This window comes from Mus pahari, chromosome 3, assembly GCF_900095145.1.
Source record: "Mus pahari chromosome 3, PAHARI_EIJ_v1.1, whole genome shotgun sequence".
Taxonomy (NCBI): Eukaryota; Metazoa; Chordata; class Mammalia; order Rodentia; family Muridae; genus Mus; species Mus pahari.
Genome location: NC_034592.1, coordinates 127,303,668 through 127,318,454, shown reverse-complemented (window position 1 = coordinate 127,318,454; position 14,787 = coordinate 127,303,668). Strand labels below are relative to the sequence as shown.

The 14,787-nt window shown below is 43.2% G+C and overlaps 1 protein-coding gene across 1 annotated transcript in view; it reads right to left on the bottom strand.

The window, feature by feature from the left end:
* Positions 1-3,847: 3,847 nt before the first annotated feature.
* The window catches only part of Dtd1 (D-aminoacyl-tRNA deacylase 1), a 160,158-nt gene continuing 149,218 nt past the window's right edge, over positions 3,848-14,787 (bottom strand). The window contains exon 6 of the mRNA XM_021193560.1: positions 3,848-4,351. The gene's annotated coding sequence lies outside the window, so the exon portion shown is untranslated. The remainder of the gene's footprint in view (positions 4,352-14,787) is intronic.

Below are 14,787 nucleotides of genomic sequence, written 5' to 3'. Positions count from 1 at the left end.
AAGGAACTGGGTAAACTGGGAGGCGGGATGAGTTCACAGAGTGATGCCTTGTGTTACACTATATTGTTTGACAAGATAGCTAGATTAATCACCAAAATGCTGCAAAATAGATTATAGCTTGGTTTCAGCAGGAATGGGAAACATGGGCTGGAGGAATGTGTGTTAAATGAGAAGATAAATAATACATTGACTGGTATGAAGGAAGACTTTTTTTGTGGAGAACCAGCTCCCTCCTGTGTGCTGGACTTAGCCAAGAATTAAAACTAGTGCCGGTCTGAAGATGACATGAAGATGGGAGGAAGGACCCACATGACTGTAGAAACAGTTCAAAGACCATAGCCTTGCCCCCACCAAGACTGCAGGGATTTTTTTGGTGGGGGGAGAGTGGTGGTTAGTTTCACTTACCTGTAGGCTCCACACGAGCCAAGAATAGGACGCAGCAGCAGCACCTGTCCACCCAGGCAATGCGCCTGTCCAGGGGACTGCTCTGAGTCTGAGCATCCTCTTGTTCAATCTTACAGCCATGCTGCAAGAGGAAGTATTGCTTCCCCTTGACAGAGGAGGGGGGCAGTCCCCAACAGCTGGAACAGCAACTTGGGGCAAGGTTTCCCTGGTAGCCAGGTCTATGCCATCCCTTGGACTGTTAGGGCCCAACACACTCACATGCTCACATCAACAATGGCAGAGCTGTATCTGGTTTTCAATGGTCACAGTTACAGGAAAAACTACTGAAGAACCAGAACACATTGGTCTGGGGAAGACCTGTAGACATTGACATGTAGACATGTGGCCAGGGACAGGCATTAACTATGAATAATCGATCTCTTTGCTCTAGGTGTGTGGCTTCTGTCCTTATCTTTCTGTGTCCCCTCTTGCCCCACCCCCACCCCCGCCTCAGTGCTACCAACCCGCTGGTGGTTGTCTGAACATCCTTCCTTCCTGTCACCTCGAGGTCATCAGACTTGCCATGCCTCCATCACCCACTGTGGCTGTATGGCTGATACTACCTCTTCCCACAGATCTCTTACTCCCAGGAAAGAGTTGTCTTTGTTTTTAAGCCTGAGCCATCTCCCTCCGAGGGAGGGCCTGTCAGCTGCAGCCCCTTCAGGAGACCACCCACAATGTACTTTCTGTTCAAGGATGGAGCCCTGAAGCTCACTCATCCCTGGTAAAGAACCAAAACAGGGTATTGAGAAGCCCCTATAAATATCAAATCCATTATCCCAAAGTAATCTATTAGCTTAGATTTAGCAGTCTAAAGTGCCACAGTGACAGGTAATTTCCTAATGGGTATTTAAAGCTACTGTTTAGGAACTCCAGAATTGAATGTGCTGCTGTCCATCTCAGGAGAGAATAAAAACACAGCAGCACTTTAGAAGGCTGACTCCCCTTAAACAGGAGTCTCCCATATCTTTCCTATGGCAGTAGTCTCCCATATCTTTTCAACTTGTGAAGTTTGCCCAGTTTCTGATACGAGGTTCTTCTGCTCTGTTTGAAAAAGGATTTGTATTAGCAATGAATTTACAAAGAATTCTGGAAGCACCTGGCTGAACAGGACAGACAATGATAAATTAGTTGTAGCAAAGGCCATCTCTCTGGTTCTCGACACTAAAATGACAGTTGGGGCAAAGGAGTGAGCGCTAGTGGGTATGTATGTTTGTTTCGTAGGATCAAATCAATGGATGCCAAGTTTGTCCTATGCCTATCAGCACAGCTCCACCCATCATCAGCTCAAAGCAGCATGGTAGTGGACCTGCCCTCCTCCCTCCCCTGGACCACCAACCATGAGAGACTGTGGAGCATCCAGCCTGAGAGGATGCCTTTATTTGGTCTATGTTTTGTGTAGCCACAAGTGCTTGTTCTGCTGTAAAGTAAACCACAAAAGGCAAGATTAAACGGGTCTTGGTTCCCAGCATTGCCGGCACGCTGTTCTGTTTAAAATACTGGGCCTAAGATCTGCCAAGGCTCCTCAAAAAAAAAGCCATACATGGTACGACTCTCCTTCTCCCATCCCCGTACAAAAGATGTTTGAGCAGACAGTAAACAGCAAGCTTTATAAGTAAGCAAAAGGCAGAGATGCTAAAAAGGATGTAAAGGCAGAGGGGTTTATCCTATGCAAGCAGAACTGAGCCCAAAATCTAATTTTAGCCTTTACTCCCACAGACAGACTCACACGCCGGAGACTGGCACTTTGTTCTTGATGGTTCTATGGCCGTTTGGGGTTTCTCCTTGACCTCACATCATCTCTCTATCATGTTGGCCTGTTAGATATGACCCTCCCAGGCCAGTCAGGAATGTATTCACAGCTTCTTTGATCCCAGGAGCTAAAAATGATCTTCATGATGGTGGAAATGCTCTCTTCAATCAAATGCTATGTGTCCCTGTAGTTTGCAAAGGGAGATTTTGAAGTCCATTACTTGAAACAGAAGGGTCTCCCCCTTCACATAAGTAGGCCGGATTTTCTGCTAAGACAACAGAAGTTCCCAACATTATGATCCACTTTGCAAATTTTTGTTGTTGTTAGAAAGTCAGCTTCCACGTTAATACAACTCACACCCACTGGTCCTCTTCTTTATTTCTGATCCAGGGTCTCTTCTACATCTTCCACATCCTCACCAATGTTTTTCCCTGGGCTACAAGCCTCCACACTTTCAGCTTCCTTCCTCCTGGTGTCAGACACTTCGGCTGCTTGGCCACTCTCTGCTACTTATACTCCAGTTGGCCTGTGTCCCTTTAAAACGGGGTCCAGAAACAGCTGTGGACAGTGAGTGTGTGTCATTTCACCATAGTCCAAGCATCTAGCTGTCAGTTCTTGCTCCCCAATCCTCATCTTCCCTGACTCCAAGGACAGGCTGCAGCTGTTCAGTGAGCACTAATTGGTGCTGATAAACTGTAGTGGCAGGGAAATATATGACAAATCTGCTCACTGGCGCCTGTTAAAAGGGATTTTAGTAAATGTATTCATGTCAAACCCTAGTTTGGTAATTCAGATGGAGTGGGGTTGGAGGCTTCTTGGGCCTCACTGCTCATGGGCTGGGAAAACTGACCTGGATCTGTACAGGGTGCAATGTTTTTAACCTCAAATGTGGATATTAAATATTACACATTTTGCTCTATGTCTGTACTGATTCAGAACAAAGAGAAATATTACTAGGTAACAAATCCTTTCCTAACCCAAGTAGTTGAAAGTGTGTTATAAATGGTATTTGAGGCTCTCTCTCTCTCTCTCTCTCTCTCTCTCTCTCTCTCTCTCTCTCTCTCTCATGTTTTCCTTTGAAAAGGACTCACTCATTACAAAGGTCATGAGTAGACAGTGCAGCATTGCCAAATAAGGGTGTCTCCTCTATAATGAGACAAGGGATATTTTAAGAGAGGATATTACTATTTACCATAAGCAACTATATTATTTCTCAACATTATATAGTATTTTTAAATGACTGCTATAAATGTTTTACTGGCAGGTTAACTCCTTTGACAGAATGTGGTTTTCTTCCCATGACTTTGTGTGCTGGCTTGGATATATCCACAACAGAGCAGACTTGGGACAAGGGCTTATGTGCAGCTGCATCTATTCTCAATTAGGATGCTCTGGCCATTCTGAAGAAAGATCCCTGGCTCATCTGCATTTCCTTCCCTGCCACCACTTTTCCAAGTAGAATGCTATCAGTCATAAATTAACACAAATAGCCTCTCACTTTGCAACCAGAGGCCTGTGGGAGCCACTTGTGGAAGGCCTTATCTGAAATGAAGTATAATACATCCAGTGGGTTAAGACACAACACATTTCTACAGAAAAACATCATTAAACAGACACAGCAGCATCTAATAATAAAGTAGTTCGTTGAGATTTATGGTTTTATTATTTATTTTTAGAAAAGAAGAGAAAATGTACAAGATGCAAAGTCTCATACAATATGTTATTATTGGTTGCCTAACACCAGCCCTGTCTTGTGACTCAGTGATGGAGATGGTGGACAGCAGGCATGTGCTGGAGATGAATCACAGATACACAATACACCACAGATGAGGACAGATGATGCTGGGCCAGCCTGTTCCAAAAGCAAGCCAAGACATGGTAAAAAGCAAGGAAACCAATGGCCCCCTCTCCATGGGGAGGACATGGCTGTGAACCCACAAGCACTCTCCCATCCCACCGCACCCACTACCCCAATCAGACCACAGCAATACATAAAATGAAATGGTCCTTTGGTGTTTTTCTGCAGGAATATTCAGGTTCCCAGGGTCTTATTTCTGATTTTCTTTTCATATTTGAGTCCCGAATTCTTAAAGCAGTGTAGGGGCTTTAGCATCTTGAATTTTTCAGGATCCGATTCTGCCCAATGGTAATTTGCTAAAAGGAACAAAGAGAAAATAAGATGGACTGCAAAACCTGCTTTTAAAACATACCACTAGGCCCAGAAACATTAAGAATTAGCTGAAGGCATCACTTCAAATTCACACAAAAACACAGCATCACATTGCCTCACTTCACTGTGCAAAACAATCTAGCAACTTCCGATATATAAACCCAAATATTTTCTCACCAAAGTTTCTCCTACAATAACCCTAGTGTTGGAGTTAAAAAAGATAGTATATCAAATTACTGAACACAGTTATTTGATCGGTTAGCTGGTTAGATTTAAGTTTTGTCTTCATTTTTCAATTATTTATTTATTTTATGTATGTGAATACATCATTGCTCTCTTCAGACACATGAGAGGAGGGCATTGGATCCCATTACAGATGGTTGTGAGCCACCATGTGATTGCTGGGAATTGAACTCAGGACATCTGGAAGAGCAGCCAGTGCTCATAATCGCTGAGCCATCTTTCCAGTCATCCCCCCTGCCCCCCATCTTCATTTTTTGAGGCAGCAGGTCATCCTATGGCCCAGGCTGACCTAAAACTCACTATGTAGTTTGAGGCTGGCTCTGAGCTTACATTAATTTTCTTACCTAAACTTTCTAGGATTACAGTTTTGAACCACCATGCAAGATCTGAACATACTTCTAAATGGCCTTTGCATCAAAGAGAACTCTTAAGGCAAAATCGAATACACTTTGAAGTAAATGAAAAGGAAAATATAACATACCAAAATTGTATGTTCACCATTCACTAGGAGAAAATTCACAGCATTTAGTATTTATACAAAGGGGAAAACTGTCAAATCCATAATCTGAATTTCTACTTAAGGAAATAATACAGGCAGAATAACCCACAAAACAAATCTAAACAAGAGAAACAAAGAAAGCATATGTGTGTATGTATGTGTGTGTATATATATATCTCAAGTCAGGGGTGTCTCAGAAATCCCAAAACAATACAATACAAAACAATACAAGCCATTATTTTTGATTGCTCACCAGAACTTGAGAAAGGTCTTGTTGCTGAAGACAACACACAGTGGTCACAGTGTTGGGAGAAATCAAGTTAGTACTGACTAACAAGCTTCAACTAATGGCTAGCTTTCATAGTCCTGGAAGGGAATTATGCAGGTTGCTGGAGGGTTTAAAAAAAAAAAGTCACCAGTAGTCTAATCAGATGTGAGCCCTGTCTCATGATCTACAAAAGCCACAAGTGTGTGCAACAGTGGCATGAATGTCATGGGAACAAACAACATTCTGTTTAGTTTTAAGGCATGCTCCCTAAGATGAAATACACACCTGGTACTATGAATCCATCCAACAGGCCATGGTTGGAGAACTAATAAGTCCCAGAATAATAACCTACTACTATTACTTTGCTAAACAGACATAGCATCAAGCTGTTCTCTAAATTCATCTCTCTCTACCCAGAGATAAGTACCACTCACAGATCTCAGGAGAACATTTCCTTTGTGCAGTGACTGGCAGTTCATACAAGTGCAGAAACATACAAGTGGCTGAAGCCTAGAGTGTCAAGGGAATGCTCACCACAGGAGCATCTATGTCATACCCTTTCCCCACAAGGCTCGAGAACCATCTTGGAAGACTGTAAGAGTCAGCTTCGGGAGGACCAGAGAGAAACATGTTTTTGAACATGACAGGACCACTGAACTCATGAAATCATAGCATCTGTGGTTTCCTATACATGATCAAGCCAGTCATTATTCTAGCAAGAAGAGGAAGAGGCCGGCGAGCCCCACCCCTAACCGAGGAGCTAGAGTCGGTTGCTTCTGGAGAAGGAAGAGTCAATTTTCTTACAAGAATGGCCCTTAGTAGGTTGTACATGCTTCAGTGGATGGCTCCAAACTTCTGAGTATATAGGCTTCAAAAACTGGAAGATTCGGGGGGGGGGGGGGGGGGAGGGAAGGAGAGGGAGAGGAAAGAGGAGGGGGAGAGGGAGAGGGAGAGGGAAGAGGAGGGGGAGGGGAGAAGGAGAGGACACTAAAAGTTGGGAGGAGTTGTGGAGGCAATTCTGGGAGGCAATTGGAGAAGGAGTTTAGGTTGACATTATATTTTTTTTAAAAATCTGATGGCAAAATGTCTTAATCAAGGTTACTACTGCTGTGATAAAACTCCATGACCAAAAGCAAGTTGCCGAGGGAAGAATTTATTTGGCTTATACTTCCACATCATAGCCCATCATTAAAGGAAGTCAGGACGGGAACTCAAGCAGGGCAGGAGGCAGGAGTTGATGCAGAGGTCATGAGGAAGTGCTGTCTACTACCTTGCCCCCCTCCTGGTTTGCTCAACCTGTTTTCTAACAGAACCCAGACCCCCCCCCCCAAACACTAATGAAGAAAATGACCTAAAAGGCTTGCAGGTAGCTTTAGCTTGTGGAGACATTTTCTCAACTCAGGTTCCCACCTCTCAAATGACTCTAGATCACTGTTTCTCAAGTTGTGTGTCACAACCATCAGAAAACACATATTTCTAACGGTCTTAGAAACTGAGACCTTGTCAGTAGCAAAATTGCAGTTATGAAGTAGCAATGAACTGTAGAAAATCATCTTACGGTTGGGGGTTACCACAGCATGAGGACCTGCATTATAAGGCTAAAAGGCATGACGGTGTAGATAATACAATAAGCTGGAAATAAATACAATACATCAAGAACGGAGGTGTCATATTGAAACGTTCAAATAGTAAAGGAACTAAACAATCATTTTTACCTGGGCTAATCCTTATCGATATAAGGGATAAAAATGGCAATATCAGTGTTGATCCTAAGACATTAAAAATAATAATAAAACAAAACAGAGGCTGGTGCAATGGCACATATGCCTGTGACACCAGTACTTGGGAGGCTGAGACAGGAGAAGCATGTGTCTGTGAGCAGCTGGGACTGTTTTACACTCTGTCTGAAAGAATTTAATTAAGTTAAATATAAATAAAATAAAATAAAATAAAATCTATATATCACAATATCATGCTCACATAGACATGTGGGATAAACTCTTTGAAAAACAGATGCAAACCCGTTTAATGGAGCAGGAGTTGGGGAGCTGGGGACCTAAAGCAAGGACAAGGAAGGGATATACTGGGCACCTGTCTATGGGATAGTTTCTAATACTGCTCAAAATAGTTGTTTTTCAATAGGAAACGTCCAAGTGAGCTTTAAATGATATGACCATAATGTGAATTATATGAGAAAAAGGTTTTAATTATGTGTGGCATTCTCAGTCAACCTGAAACTAGGTGTGATGGCTCATGGTCATAACCCCAGCATGCAACTCGGGAGAGAATAATAAAGGTGGATTATCATGTGCATTTATAAAGGCCAGCACTGGCTCTGTGTGTGTGTGTGTGTGTGTGTGTGTGTGTGTGTGTGTGTGTGTGTGTGTGTGTGATGTTTCCCTTTGTAATTCTGAGGGTACAATAAAATCCAGCTGACAAACTACTAAGCTTCATGATTTCTCATCTAAAAGTGGAACTCAATTCCAAAGCTTAACAGGGCACTTTCTATCTCCCCACATCCAAATGCTCCCTGCATGGATTTTTGGGAAAGTCTAAGGTCCTAATAGCAACACCGCTCTGTGAATGTGCTTTCTGATAACTTCAATGCCACCATGAGCAGATGCCTTGTGGGGTTAAGTTGGCTATGGAGGCCTCTCCATGCATCTAAGAAAAGCAAGCTAGAAACACAGCTAGTCCGTGACCTTTGGTTTTGTTTGGAAACCGGTCAGGAACTGACTTCTCCCCTAGGCCCACTCATCCTCTGAGACCCCCTTCTTCCAGTCCTGCATTCCTGAACAAGCATCCAAAGGCACGGCAGGTGGAACCATGGGATGCCATTCTCAGGACTTCACTGTTTCCAGTCAAAGAAAAGAAGAGAACATGCTTGTTTCTGTATGATGCTGAGGTGATAACCAACCCATGGACCTGAGTCTCTGAAAGGCTTTCTTCAGCTGCACCTCCAATAAGTGACACTCTGGAATCCTTTCCCACGCTGACCATCCGAGAAGTCCACCCATCTGCCTGGCACAGACCGAAACTGCACTTTTGCTTTTTCGACTTGAATTTTAAGATTCTGCTTGAATAAATTTTCCTTTCCTTTCTAGATAAACTTTAAGTACTCTATAATACTCTAAATTTGGGGAGGGGATATTTTTATGATTCAAATGTATGACACACAAATGGAAAATATATAGTTTACTCTGGAAGAATAAATGACTTGAACATTCCCTCTTTCAAGTGAAGTGAAGCAGCTGACTCCGTGCACCAAACAGTCCTGAACTCTTAGCCTGAGAAGGCAAGGACACAGGGACCCGACTGGAGAGCACTGTAAAGGAGTCAGGCCAGCAGCAGCTGTCTCGGGACAACGAGCTGCCGGGTTTGGTTTGGTTTGTGTTTGTTTTCCTTCTTCGAGCAATGTGTCATTTCTGAAATGTGCTAAGTGAAACATTTTATAATCAAATTATATTTCAAAATAGGTTTTAAAAGAGAAAACTCATTTGTGAATTCCCTACTAAATTTGTGATTCCTGACTCAAAGAAACAGCACAAGAAGGACTCTCATAGGTTTTAGTCTAAAAGTTCTCCGAGCTTCTAGGTACACATTAAGGCAGAAGGACCTCACACAGCACCTGTCTTGAACAGCTGGAAGATAAGTGTGCCTTCAGAGCTGACCTTGCTATGATGGGTGTTCCAATGGGCCTAATCATGTGTCAGCATTAATACCATGAATAGCATGCTCTCAGCACACCTCAGAGCCTCTGACAGGCAGCAGACACTGTCCCGGCTGAAACTGCAGTCCCCCGTGGGACTATCCGACGGATGCTGTGGTTTCTAACCTGTTTGTTGTCCTTTTCTACCTCATTTCTTCCACAACTATAGAATCACCTAGGCACTGGTTGCTGGCCGTCACTTAGGAGTGCCTGGAAACAATGATGTCACATGTTAGAAAACTCTAACACCACCTCTCCCGACAGCCTTTTGGGCCACCAGCTTCCTCCAGATGCGCTAGTGGCTTTTTATTGCCTTCAAACACAAGGAGTGAGGAACATCTTCAATGCAGGACCTGAAGCTAGGAATCCTTCAACAGCCTGCGTTCAAATATAGATGTGGTGGTTCAGATCTGTTCTCCTAGTACTTGGGAGGCTGAAGATGGAAGACTAGCCTAGGTTTGGAGCCAGTCTGAGCTACACAGTAAGTTTCAGGCTAGCCTAAAGAATAATACTGTCTCAGATGATGATGATGATGATGATGATGATGATGATGATGATGATGATGATAGTGCTACTGCTGATGATAGTGGTGATGGTAATGATGATGATGATGAATGAAACCACATCATTATTTGTTGATTTTTAACTGATCAGTTTCTAGCTTCAGGTCATTTGTTTAACAAGACACAAGTTCTAGACTCTGAACATACAGGATACCACAGGTGTTCTCCAACTCACTGTTCAAAGCAAAACAAAACAAAAACCAAGCTTTGATGTATTTACTAATTTCATGTCACAGCTACGAATCCAACTGGCATTCATTTACCTAGAAGAGTTCTGTCAAAAACTTACAATTTTCTGGAAAAGTCAACATTATCAGTGAATTTCTGACCTGTTAGCACTATTAAAGATTCCAGTGAGCACCTCTAATGAACTGCCAATGGGACTTGGGTCTTTTACTAGCTAGACCCACAAAACAAGATCTGCCTTAAGCAATAGAAATTTCACAAGGAGTGGTGGTTCTATACTCCAGTCTCAGCCCTTTGGAGACACTTAGGGAACTCAATGCCAGCCTGGGGTACTTAAAGAGTTCAAGGACAGCCTGCCCTACATAGTAAGACCCTGTTCCCACAACATTGGGGTAGGACCCAATGCCTGACTTCCAGGTAAGACGGAAGATTAGAAGGTACCTCTCCTTGTGACCCACTTAAGGTGAAAGCACCAAATAAGAAAGAGCTGCCTATTGCAAAGAGAGAACATGGAAGTTGTTTGGAAACCACAAAGGCAGTGAGCGAATGACTCAGAGTTGGGTAGTGCCCATCCCCCAAAGCCAAGGTGAACATTGCTCAGATGCTCAGCTGCACAGTGGGGTGAGGTGAAGCACAGCCCTCATCCCAGGGCTCATCTAGGGTTCCCAGGAAGAAAGAAAGGGACATTCCTACCATCAAAACAATTCCACACTCCTCAAAAGCCTGAAATGTAGCAGTGGGTTTTGGTGAGACAGATTCCTTCCACATGGGTCAGGATAATCAGAATAACCATTTTGTCAGTCTGTATGACTCCGGGAGCAAGAAAGGGCTAGCCACCATCTTGAGAAGGTACCTGTTGGTCAAAACTAACCCACTCTGGGGGTTTGAGAATAATCCATAAATTAGGCAATCTAAATTTAAACCAGCCCCAACCCCAGAGCAAAATGTAGCTCTAGGAGATAGATGTGCACAGCAAGATCTAGGAGATAGATGTGCACAGCAAGAAAGCCTAACACTGAGGAGCTGAGTGGCAGAGGTTTTGGGAAGCTTGACTGAAGCTGTAAAGCACTCAACACCCCCATCAATAGATGGGATCAAGACTCATCAACTGAGATGCAGACTTTGATAGCCATGAGCCTACAGCCAGTGGGTGGGTTCAACCCCTGGAATGGCCTGTCACTGAGAACACTGACGTTCCAACAGTGTACCTCATACCCACAGATGCATCCTTCCAGTACAGTGATTAATAGTCAGGAGGTCCTGAAAAAACTAAGGCAGGTCTTTGCCTGTACAGATCTCAGTGCTGTAGGTGCTCCTCATAACTCCCAACACACTTTAGGACACTCTGTCCCCTCAATTAGAACAGCCTAGGGACACCATATAACACAAAGCTAAGTGTGGACAACAGAGGCCTTGGTACACAAAGAAAGGAAGCTGTTAAAGTGAAGACAGGTCCAATAGACATTGCACACTTCTCCAAAACACACTCAAGCCCAGCGTAAACCATGGGAACGCCAGGAGCCCTCAGGTACAACTGACACTCCCATCCCCAAGCAGAGTTCTTCTCAGTGCTGTCAGAATTGAAGTCAGAGGAATCAGACTCCAAAGAGGCCAACACTGATGACAAGAGGCCTGGGGAGGTTTCTTCTGCCCAGCATCTGGTTCTGTGCTATGATGACCTTAGGTGAATTTCTGAGATGCTCACACAATCCATCCATCAAGCCTCTAAGGCCTATAGAAGTATAAAAGTTGACACCAAAGTAATTGTCTTGAGGTACTAATCCTTCAAAGAATGTTTAATCTTGCATGAAGCTTACACAGTCCCTGGAAAATACTTTGATAAAAACTCTACAAGGTGACACAGTGGCATCCTCACATTTGTATGTTCTAGTACACTCCAGAGAAGCAAACCAGCGTGTAAAACGTAAGCAAACACCGTAGCAACATCTCTCATTGATTGCTTCTATGTGCTGTGCGGTATCCTACTGTTCACTGCACAGTCTTTCAAATGATCCCATGCGAGCTCGCCCAGCTAGTGAGCCTAGCCGACTCTCACAAACCCTCTGATGGCACAGCAATCAAGCATCACATCACAGTGTTCCTTGTTTGGACTTTCGGGGCACTCCTTTTGTCCACTTTGTAAGTGTCTTCTTCAAACTCTAAACTTGACTGAGTAGCAAGTCATATGACAAAAGAAGGATAGATGAGCTTCAGGTTTGTCATGAGCAGTCGCTGTCACCTTCATTAAGAAGCTGGGCGTGGTGGCGCACACCTTTAATCCCAGCACTCAGGAGGCAGAGGCACACTCAGGAGGCAGAGATTTCTGAGTTCGAGGCCAGCCTGGTTTACAAAGTGAGTTCCAGGACAGCCAGGGCTATACAGAGAAACCCTGTCTCAAAAAAAAAAAAGGAATGTCCCAAAGAGCCTCCTCACTGGGAACAGAAAGCCCAAACACTTCTGAACTACAAAGAGTGCCATAATTGCATCCTCCCTTCTCCCTGATCAGAAACATATATTAATATGTTAAAATGTATTTTATATTTAAATGTCATATATTTAGTATATATTATGTATACTATAATAAATGCATATACTGGATAAATAAGTCGACATTGGAGATGTCAACTTTGTTGGTGGCTTCAGCATTGATCATTTATTTAGGTGCTTTTGCTCATCCTCTGGTATGCTACGATGATTATATATTACATAGAGATAGATAATAAACATTAAACATAAATATATACATAACACACATATCTATTGCCTAAAGTCTGATTTGGAAGTAGTTCATGTCTTTTATTTTAAGCATCATATTGTCTATTAAAAGAAAGTAAGAGAAAAGACCACACCAAAAAAAGGCCAAGGGTATTGTTGGGGTGACTTGCCCATGTGGAGGGTCTTTGAGTGATCTCATAAAATAAAATATTCTAATAAGAAAAAGGTTTTTTCCTTTTTAATAGCTTGTACTTCTATTTATTCTCTACAAGATTGGGATCAATCTTAGAAACATTAAGAATATCTACTGGAATACAGTCATCCTCCAAAGTGAGCATGTGGGTAAATTGAGTCAAGTCTTTCTAGGATAACAAGTAGTTCTCAAATCCATCTTTCTGTATAGCAAACATAACTTCAATCATATGCTGAACTCCTTTCAGACTCACGCAGAATGCTTCAAAAAAATCCAAAACGAGCACTGACTCCTCCTGGTGGCACTGTGTTAATTTGAGGCTGCATTCTTTGAGCAACCCAATAAATAGCTGCTACGACATCATTACCTGCTGGTCTTTCCGATAGCAAAGTGAGCATCTCTATGCATAGAATTTCATCTTGCTTATTAATAAGATGTGCAACAAAGTTTGAAGTACTCAGACAAATTCATTTGCCATTTCTTTAATATTCTTTCTGAAAATTAAGAATTAATCTCATATGGATTTATTCATCAATTTGTGGGACTTTTGAGTTGATACTTGCCACTAAAATTGCATAATCACTGGTGACAAATCAAGGAGCAGTTTTGCTTACAAAACAGATGTGGACAATAGTCCTCTTCCTTGAAGAAGCTCGTGGATAATGAAACATCCTGGAAATGCTGGTTTTATTGGTGGTCTCAGCATTGTTCATCTTCCTTAGGGCCTCTCTGCTCATCGTTTGGTAATGCTGAGCTGATTTTACCTATAATCTGTTCCTGCTTCATCCTGAGCCTTGAGGGAGGAATGTCCCGTCCCCCACTGTAAGGAGACAATCCAGTTTGCCTTCCCTCTTTCCAGTAGGTTCATCCTCAGTGGAGCTCGGTTACTGCAGCTTCTGGGCTTCTTCCAGGAAACAGGGACTCCCAGGATCTCTTCCAGGAAACAGGGACTCCCAGGATCTCTTCCAGAAAACAGGGACTCCCAGGATCTCTTCCAGGAAACAGGAACCCCCAGGATNCCCAGGATCTCTTCCAGGAAACAGGGACTCCCAGGATCTCTTCCAGAAAACAGGGACTCCCAGGATCTCTTCCAGGAAACAGGAACCCCCAGGATCTCTTCCAGGAAACAGGGACTCCCAGGATCTCTTCCAGGAAACAGGGACCCCCAGGATCTCTTCCAGGAAACAGGGACCCCCAGGATCTCTTCCAGGAAACAGGGACCCCCAGGATCTCTTCCAGGAAACAGGGACTCCCAGGATCTCTTCTGACCCAGATCTCTTTCTCCTTTTCCATGTCTTCCCTGGCGAGTCCATGTTGCCATCACAAAGCGTCCTCTTCTTGGTTTCTCATTAGTTTATGTACTTACTCACTTTACAGCTTGACCAACGCCCCCCCCCTTCCAGTCCCACCCTCACACACATACCCATCCCCCACCCTCTCTTCCTCAGTGATGGAGAGGCCCCACTGTGGGTACCAACCAACCCTGATACATAAAGTCACAGTAAAACTAGATGTATCCTCTCCCACGGAGGCCAGACAAGGCAGCCCCACTAGAAGAAAGGGATCCAAAGGCAGGCATTTAAAAAAGCATGGAGAAGAAATTTTTTTTTCCTTCTGGGATGTCAGTGAAGCAGAAAGGTGAGCTGGGTGCTTTCCCCATCTCTCTGAGTTAGCAGGCTTTCACCTCAGGGTCGGCTCCTGAGCCTTCTTTTGGTAAATCAAACGTTTGAGATTTTGTTTTAAAAACAGCATACCATCTCTCACCATATACAAAACTCAGCTTAAAATGAACCAAAGACTTAAATGTGAGTCCTGAAAGTATAAAACTATAAGGAGAAGACACTCGAGGACATCATAGGGTAAACACTTGGATATGATTGCAGAAGCATAGTCAATGAAAGCAAAAAACTGACAAAGGAGATTACATCAAACTATAAACTTTCTATAGAGGAAAGCATTCATCGACAGAGTGAAGAAAAAAGGGGGGAATATTTGGAAACTGTAAGAAAAAATGATTTTTAGAATATATAAGAAATTCAAACCA